Source organism: Nothobranchius furzeri, chromosome 19 (genome assembly GCF_043380555.1).
Source record: "Nothobranchius furzeri strain GRZ-AD chromosome 19, NfurGRZ-RIMD1, whole genome shotgun sequence".
Lineage (NCBI taxonomy): Eukaryota > Metazoa > Chordata > Actinopteri > Cyprinodontiformes > Nothobranchiidae > Nothobranchius > Nothobranchius furzeri.
In genome coordinates this window covers 5,725,198-5,734,344 of record NC_091759.1, presented here as the reverse complement: position 1 = coordinate 5,734,344, position 9,147 = coordinate 5,725,198, and positions in this window count along the sequence as shown.

Genomic DNA, 9,147 nt, shown 5'->3' with positions numbered 1-9,147 from the left:
TACGAACTTATACAAGCTGATAAATCTCAACGTACCTGACTGGCGTGGTCAAAGCACCCATCATTACTTTTCATTTAAATAGAAGTATAACATGTGTGATCCAGGGCGTAAGGCAATGCAAATTAGAAAATAGCTCTTTTAGCCCCGTTGACTTGCAGTCATTTTTTCTTCCGGGGACCCATGAACCGACCAGAAAGGGGGGAGACTTAGCCTCCCTATTCCAAGGATTTTTTTTTTTTGGAAAGGTGCCAAAGATTTGGGGAACTGCTGCCACCCACAGGTTTGGCATGCTAATGAATGTGCTTCACAATAAATAGATTTTTTGTCCTAGATAGGCGGGTTTTACTAAAACCTAGCAAGTGTAAATATGGCGTAAGAACTGTAAATTTTAACACAAATCAGTGATTCAAGGAATACCTGCCGAATACGGAAAACAAAACATATTCAAGAACCTAAAACTGAGACAGATGCTAAAGATGTAACTTTCTTAAGAACAAAGGGACATGATGGCTGCTTTAGGAAGGGTTCCAGGTAAGTCGACCATCTGTTATTGTGATAAAATATGAGCAGAACAAACACCAATGATCTCTGGAATATACAGTGAGTAATCACATTACATAACTAGAAAAGCTAAAAATGCTAACACAATGAAAGCCTTTTTAGTTCCAACAAAACATTTTATAATTAATGACACAAATGCTCTACATAAAATGTGCTACAGAAAAAAGAGTGGAGCTTTGTGTGCGTGAACCTTTAGCCACCTCTCAGTCCTTGCCTGTGTGTACTTGTGCTGCGTTTAGGAGCCTTTTTCAGCAGGTGAAGTGCTACAGTACATTAGAATTAGCTCGGCTAAATGCTTCATGGAATACAGACAAAAGCATATTTATTAACACCTCTGCCAAGCATCAGCAAAGCGAACAGGGAGGCTCAATTAAGGCGAATAAATTAGGATTAACACAGAAACGCAGTGCATTTTCATTTTAATTAAATGTGTTTATTATTTATTTCCAGGAGAGCGGGGACAGCGGTGGAGGGGTGGGGGTGGAGGGGTGAGTCAGACGCCTCATTGCTTCTTTACAGACTGAAGGAGAGTTACGAGGTGGAGATCCGTACATCCACACACACATTCCAGGAGAAAATGATGTGGATGTCATTAGCGCTGATAGAAATTCACAAATAATCCCCCAGCCCACAACCTGATTTGAAACGCGTTTACGATGCCTGCAATGCGACAGAGGGGAGCCGAATCTGTGCGGCCCTTCCATTCCCTTCTTTTAAAGTTACGCCTGGCCAGGTTTTATGAGCTCCTGCACAAATCATATTAGATGAGTTGCCACCAAGTCATTTCTTATATATTACTGCACCTCGTCACATTCCCAGAAGGAAAGACGGCAGAAAGTGAAAAAGGGAAAAAAAAGGAATGAAAACAAAAACCAGGGGCCCCACACAGAGCTCAATGGCAGAGAGACAGTGAAGGGGTGACACTCGTCGTGTCATCAATGTCATGGCAGCACGTCCTGCTGTCTTGTACGGTATAATCTCACCAGCGCTGATGTTAGACAGGCTCCCTCTGCAATGCCAATATGCCTTCTTGGAATGGAGGCACAATGACAAGCTGCAGAAAATCAGAGACATGATGCAGGCAGATGCACAAACAGACAGGCATAATCACACACACACATATTATCCCTCCACACACACATTTTTATCCCACTCAATCTGAATCAGACTTCTAATCAGCAGCCTGCTTGTAATTCCAGGCCCATTACGTTTTGTGTTAGCATGTTTTGCCGTAATATGTGCAAAAAAAAGATTTCATCCACAGGCAGAATAATAATTGTTTTAAATGTCGCTAAAACCCGGAGAGCGAAATGGGATTTATCGACGGCTAAATCAGCGTGCAAGAATCTTTCATGCACCTTCGATTTGAAAGCATGAAAGTCATTCAGAGAAAAATCAGCTTTGAAAAACTGGAAATGTATCACTCAAGTGCTAAAAAAATAACAGTTCGGAGTTTTAAGTGTGAACTGCATGTTGCTTTTGACTGAAAAATAACAGAATTTCTTTCCTTTTTTTTACAACAATCAGTTCCGCAAATAAATCTTATAAACATGGAAAAATGAAGAAAGGATTAGGAGGAATTGCACCTTTAACCCTTTGATGCATAATTGTCACTACAGTGGACAGGTACTCAAAATTGTCATTTATTTATTTTTGCTATTAAGCACAGTTGTTGAAGACTTTATTGCATTTGAGCCCCTCCATTTGGACTTCAGTAAGCCAAGCCAACATATTTCATGTTCAGAATGCACGCTTTCCACTGAGGTGGACATGTAATAAACTATGTGTAAATTAAATGTTACAAAAAATATGTAAATATGAAATTTGTTTCATTCACACCTAAAGATAAAATGAAAAAAAATTGTTTAAAAAAATCATAGTTGAAGATTTCATAATTCATGCATCAAAGGGTTAAGGTAAGAGAATCAGCGCGTTTGTGGTTTGATTGCCTGCCTGCCACCTGAGCCACAGCTGCGACACGTTTCACACGTTTCATTGTGTTCAGGTGTCTAATGCTCCACTTCTGTGAAGCTGGTGTGTCAAAAAGAAGTACACCACACAAGTTCAAGTAGCTGCAAATGCTAATAAAGTCCCATTAATCATCATCACACGCTGGTGGAATGACATTTCTGCAGTTGACTCATCCCCGTAAGGAGCAGTGAGCAGCAGCTGTGGCTGCGCTCGGGAACTATTTGGTGGTTTAACCCCCCCTTAAAGCTGAGTGTCAAGCAGGGAAGCATTGGGTCCCATTTTTAAATTTTTTGGTATGACCCCGCCTACTTAAACCCCAATCTCTCAGTCCGAGGGTGGACACTCATACCACCTGGCTACTGAGAAGGTATGGACCATTCTCTGTCTTCCTTGTGTTCCATGAAGAAGTCTTCAGAGAAAATGTGTTTAATTATTTATTCGAAGTAACTTCATAGCATTCTTGAAGTTACTGTGAAAATGAAAACATTGTGAAAAATTATTATTCCATGGAAATTGAAGCTAGCTTAGCAGACCAACTGCAATGGTTTAGCTCAGCGGCTCGGGCTAGCCACGCTCCATTGTATCCTCAGCAGGTCTACCATTGGCCCAAACAGTTTGTATCTTGCCAATCAGAGTGCTCTACGTTTGTTGGACGGTATTAGCACCAGGATGGCTTTGGCTCAGGAACAGCGCTCGTTTTAAATTGCTTCGGCATTAACTTTATACGATTTAGACTTGATCTTTTCTTTAGACATGAGCAGAGAGGTACTTAAGTCCTTTATTCTGAAAAAGGATGAATTTGCTTCTTCTATGGTGTATGACGGGCTGCCTCGTGGACTGATTTCTTTATGAACATGTCACTGTCATGTTGGGGTTTAAGTGCTTGACCCAAGACATGCAGAATCAACACAAGAGACAAAAGTAAAAGTAAACAAAGGTTTTATTAAATGGTGCGCAACTAAGGACGTCCCAAACTGGGAGATGCAGTGAAGAGGGGCAGAACTGGACTGTGCTGCAGGGGAGATGGTGGGTGGGGAGGTCTGTTAGGTCTGAGGTGGCAGGATCCAAGTGTCCAGTGGGGTCGAGATAAGGGTTCCAGAGAGGGGTGGAGGAGCGGTGGTGAACGGAACTGAGGGAAGGAAGATGCAGGCTGAAATGAGGTCCAGGAGTTTGGCTGAAGGGGTGTAGTTGAGCAGGATCTGAGAAAAACAAGGAGCAACGTCAGGTAGAGTAATCAAAAATATACCTAGGCCAGAGTTTCCTAGAGACTGAGTGGCAGGAGAGTTTCCAGCTGGATAAACCCGTGTGGAGTAATCAACTGGCGTTGAGAAGTGGTCTTCCTCCTCCTTTTAAGCAAGCCAGCAGCGGCTGATGATGGATCTGCTGCAGCTGGTCCCATTCAGACACCGCTCACCTGGAATGAATGCTGAAGCTGATTAGAGGATGAGCTCACCTCAGACCATGACATTCACATTGTTCGCCGCTCCCATTGGTCCTAGGGCTGTCTGATCGATGAAGAGACAGTTTGAAAAACAACCGTGGATTCTGCGTCCAACTGGGTTGTTTCAATGGCTCGTGGCCAGACTATGTATTTACATATACATAAAGGATGGCGTACCAGTCTAACTTGGAACATCACAGTTCTTCAGCCAGCACACATAAAGGTTGGTTTATGCTTGACGCGTCCGCGAGGTCCGCACGGCTCCGCGCGGAAAAGTTGCGTCATTTTGCGTCATTTTAACAACCACGCCCCTCCACCGCGTCTCCGCACGGCCCAGAATTTCCGCAACGCGCACCTCGGAAAATTTCTAACCACGCGGACGGACGGACGTGGAAAAACATGGCGGACCGACAAGAACTAGTATGGCAGAGGTTCGTAAATACAGACATTTGTATGATTCAGCTCTCAGAGATCACCATGATCAACATGTTGTTAATAATTCTTGGAGAGAAATAGCTCACACTGTCAGAAAAGACGAGGACGCTGTTAAAAATGCTGAAATGCCATGTTGTAAACAGTCATTTCTACTTCTACTATGGTGTAGTGTTGGATGCTTGCCGTAGAGCTCCATGCTGCCCCCTACAGTTTGGGAGAATATTGGCTCACCGCAGAGACGAGCCGCACGAACCATAAACGCTGCGAGTTGTGAAGCGCGTTCCATCCGCGAGCCGCATCACCGTGTGGAAAGTGAATGCGTCAAGCATAAACCAAGCTTTAGTGGGCCCCATATGAAGCATTTATGGGCAAGCCGTTTGGGTCCCACCAGGGTTTGTCCGCAGTTTCCATGGAGGCCCCACAGGACAAATATTCCAAACCCTCTGAAAACCCGTGTTAAACTCTGTCGGCAAAGATTTTCTGGGCAAACCCCTGTGGGACCACCACGGAAACATCGAGCAAACCCTGGTGGAACCCACACTGCGTGCCCACGTAAGTGTCTTCAACACTTTCCGGGTCTTTTTGAAAGCATTAAACAAAAACTCCATGTAAACTTTTTCACCTCAAGTTCCTCAACACACAAGCATTTCATCTGTGACGCACTCAAGCTGAAGCAAAGTGGTTTGCTGGAAGCTTGAGGTAGACTATTGCATAATTACAGATAGCATACGCATTAGCTCCCCTCCACAACCTGAACCCAGTTGGAGTAAAACTGTAGCCTCAGCAGCACTTTCCTGTGAGCGGTACAGATACACTTATGTGCCCAGTGTCTTCTCAGATAGATACACGCATGAATCAGCTCTCCATTATACTTTCATGAGGGACCAGAAAGACAACCCACAGCTTTTATTTTCTTTACATTATCTCCCTGGTCACAAAGGTATGGGAGAGCTTTGCAAACAATGATGTATGGCACCGTCGCACAAATGCATTATCATAAAAAAGGAGCCCTGCAGTCTGAGAAAAAGGGTTTCCAGCCTGCAGCCGGAGAAGAAGACGGCACGGCAAACCCCGAGATCAGGAAGCCATCTTAATGGAGGACATATGTATCTGGGTAAATTACTTATTAATGAAATGCAACAAAGATTTCCATTGCAAGTCACGTTGACGGCGGGCCGTCGACAAAATTAACAAAATAATGAGATTTGGACAAGAAGAGGGGGCAACAGAGCTGGGTGGAAGGGGCAGATGAAGGAGAAAGCAATGAAACAAGAAGAAAATGAAAGGAGATGTCACTTCAGAGGTGATGGGGAGATGGGTGTGGAAAACGAGGAGGTAAATGCAGCAAGAAAAAGGGCAGAAAGGGAGTCATAAACTGCATTTACAAACACGTCTCTATAGTAACCAACTGGTAATTTCACCAGTGGGAGAACGGGGAGAGGAGGAGAGGGGGTGGGGGCACAAACTGGGCCACCATTTTACCAGAAAAAAGCTGGTTTTTACCACGCAGAAAGGAAAATGGAGGAAGGCGGGTTGTTAGGCTTTTTAAAATTTTGTAAAAAGAAACAAAACGGAGAGATGTTCACGCTGCTTTTCATTTCTTCCAGCAGAAGCAGAATGTGCTCCTCAGGGCTCTATAATTACGTGATTGGTCTGTGGTTTTACCCTGCTGTGGGAGCGATTCCCTCCTCCGATTCGGGTTTTTTTTCCTCCTAGGAGCGCCTTTCATGGTGCTCCGAGCCTATCTGTGTAAAAATCACAACACCTTTGCTACAGCGGGTCGGCGATAATGCCGAGAGAGTTCAAACAAAAAAGGTGAGGGTAAATGTGGAGGTCGTCGTTTTTTCCTGGAGTGCTACGTGCTTCACACACTGCAGGCGCTGTATGCAACCCCCCCTCTGGCTGTGTGACGGGGATAACTAGGTGTGCAAGTCGGCAAACGTGCAAACGTTTGTGTCACTTTGCTGTTGTTGTGCTTTCATCATTAAGCCTCTTCCACTGGAGCAAAGTGTTTTCTAATGTTCTGTAACTAACAGCCCTTTATAGTTCCTGTGTGTCTCTTTTCTCCCCAGCAGAGGCTCAGCTACACCTCCTGACACACACACACACACACACACACACACACACACACAGATCATGCAACAGTCCATGGACGTATGAGGAGATTAAGAAGAGCCTAAACACTTGTAAATCTCAATAATGTGTCAGTCTCCGTATGGTGTTCCTGACACTCACACTGCAGCGTTTTATGTCTGGACAGCAAGACGTCCCACTTCTTCAAAATTGTCATCCGAGACTCTCAGAGAAACATTTAATCCAGTCAAATTTATGACAGCTTCCATTAACCCGGAGCTTCTGTATCAAAAGACGAGGTTGTACTCTTTTACTTTCATGTTTTGGTGTAAACCCGGATCAGGTTCTGCATGACACTGCCTCTTCCATCCACCTTTGCTCTTCTTCCTCCCTGACAAAACTGTAGATACGACACCAGCAAACACCAATAAGGAGAGGGTTTCACGTCGGGAGACCAAGAAGAACATCTTAATCTCACATTATGTTTTGAACATCCTGAGCTATCAACTACTACCACAATAAATTGTTTATGTTTTATGAAACCAAGTTTTAGCATCACAGACTTGACTTGTGTAACGGAACGGAAGACTGTGTTTTTCCCTTCTTTGCTCAAGACTAGTCTGCATGAGAGATGGTCTCAAGGTCTCATGCATTCCTTCTAACCTGCTTATTTTCAGCTCAACAGAAGAACGAAGAATGAACTCTTTTCTTTTAATTAATCAAAGAACTCTTTTAATAAAGCTAATCGATCAAAGTGTTAGTCAATAAATAAGATGTGACCGACCTGTCAAATCAAAATATTAATTACTTTATTATGATCCTATAGAATATAAAGGTACTATGACTTTAAATGTTCCAACAGGACTCATTTCACGTAGCGTTAAAAAGACATAACACATTCCTTTCACTGATCCAATCAGAATCTTACAGATCTGACGGAGGCGTGGTTTTGATGGTGTTTGGTCATTTTTCATTCGACAATAAACCATAACATCCGAAGTATGAAACTATGCAACGTCGTCTCCAACGCCAGTTCAAAGCGTTCCAGAGAAAGTGATGGAGTGGCCAATCCTGATCTATACTCTTCAACCGAAAGAACCAACGACAAGCTGAAAAATTTGTCGTTATTCCAACAGCGACAACAGTTCCTTTCAGAATAAAAGCTGAACCATCCAGACCCCGACTTGGGTCTCACCAGACGCTAACAACCTGTCGTGTACCTGGACGTAACTCAAAGACGGGTCTGATCGGAACCGCGGCTTTTCCTACCGGCTCGGTTCCAGAGAGCGTCCACTGGACCTCGACATTCCTGATCTACAGAGGACTTCCACGAAGGGTAGGTAGACCGGCATGATGGTGTCTCATGTGTTTCTGAACTTCTGAACCAAAGCTTAACGCGAAAACAACATCTTCAGTTCCCGTCAGAACAATCGCTTCTTCGGATTTGTTGGTTCTGATTTAACATCACACGTCATCCATTCACCGTCTCATCCGTTTTAGTTACACTATACATTTAGTTTTGAAGTCAGTCTAGTTTAATTTGTTAGCAATAAAATTCTTAACTTTTAAACTTGACTCTCTCTATTCTGTTGTCTCTGAGTGAATACGTAACGGTTATCTAATCCCCGCATTAAAAGATGCAATCTTCTGGTTTAAATAACCTCACCGATCCGTAAGGTGGATTCCATATTTCCTATGGAATCCCGCGCCTCATGGCTCATTAAGTAACTGAAATCTATTTCATTACAACTTGACAGAGTAGACTTGACTTGACATCACAGACTTGACTTGACAAAGTAGACTTGACATCACAGACTTGAATTGAGAACGTAGACTTGACAAAGTAGACGACTTTACAATTCAGACTTGACTTTACAAAGTATACTTGACTTGACATCACAGACTTGACTTGACAAAGTAGACTTGACATCACAGATTTGACTTGACAATTCAAACTTGACTTTACAAAGTATATTTGACTTGACATCACAGACTTGAATTGAGAACGTAGACTTGACAAAGTAGACTTGACTTGACAATTCAGACTTGACTTTACAAAGTATACTTGACTTGACATCACAGACTTGCCTTGACAGAGTAGACTTGACTTGACAGAGTAGACTTAACTTGACAGAGTAGACTTGACTTGACATCACAGACTTGACTTTACAAAGCAGACGTGACTTGACATTTTAGACTTGACATTGCTAAGTATACTTGACTTAACATCACAGACTTGAATTGAGAATGTAGATTTGACTTGACAGAGTAGACTTGATTTGACAAAGCAGACTTGACTTGACATCACAAACTTGACTTGACAGAGTAGACTTGACATCACAGACTTGACTTGATAGAGTAGACTTGACTTGACATCACGGACTTGACTTGACAAAGTAGACTTGACTTGACAAAGTAGACTTGACTTGACAAAGTAGACTTGACATCACAGACTTGACTTGACAAAGTAGATTTGACTTGACAATTCAGACTTGACTTGACAAAGTATATTTCACTTGACATCACAGACTTGAATTGAGAATGTAGACTTGACTTGACAAAGTAGACTTGACTTGACAATTCAGCCTTGACTTTACAAAGTATACTTGACTTGATATCACAGACTTGACTTGACAGAGTAGACTTGACTTGACATCACAGACTTG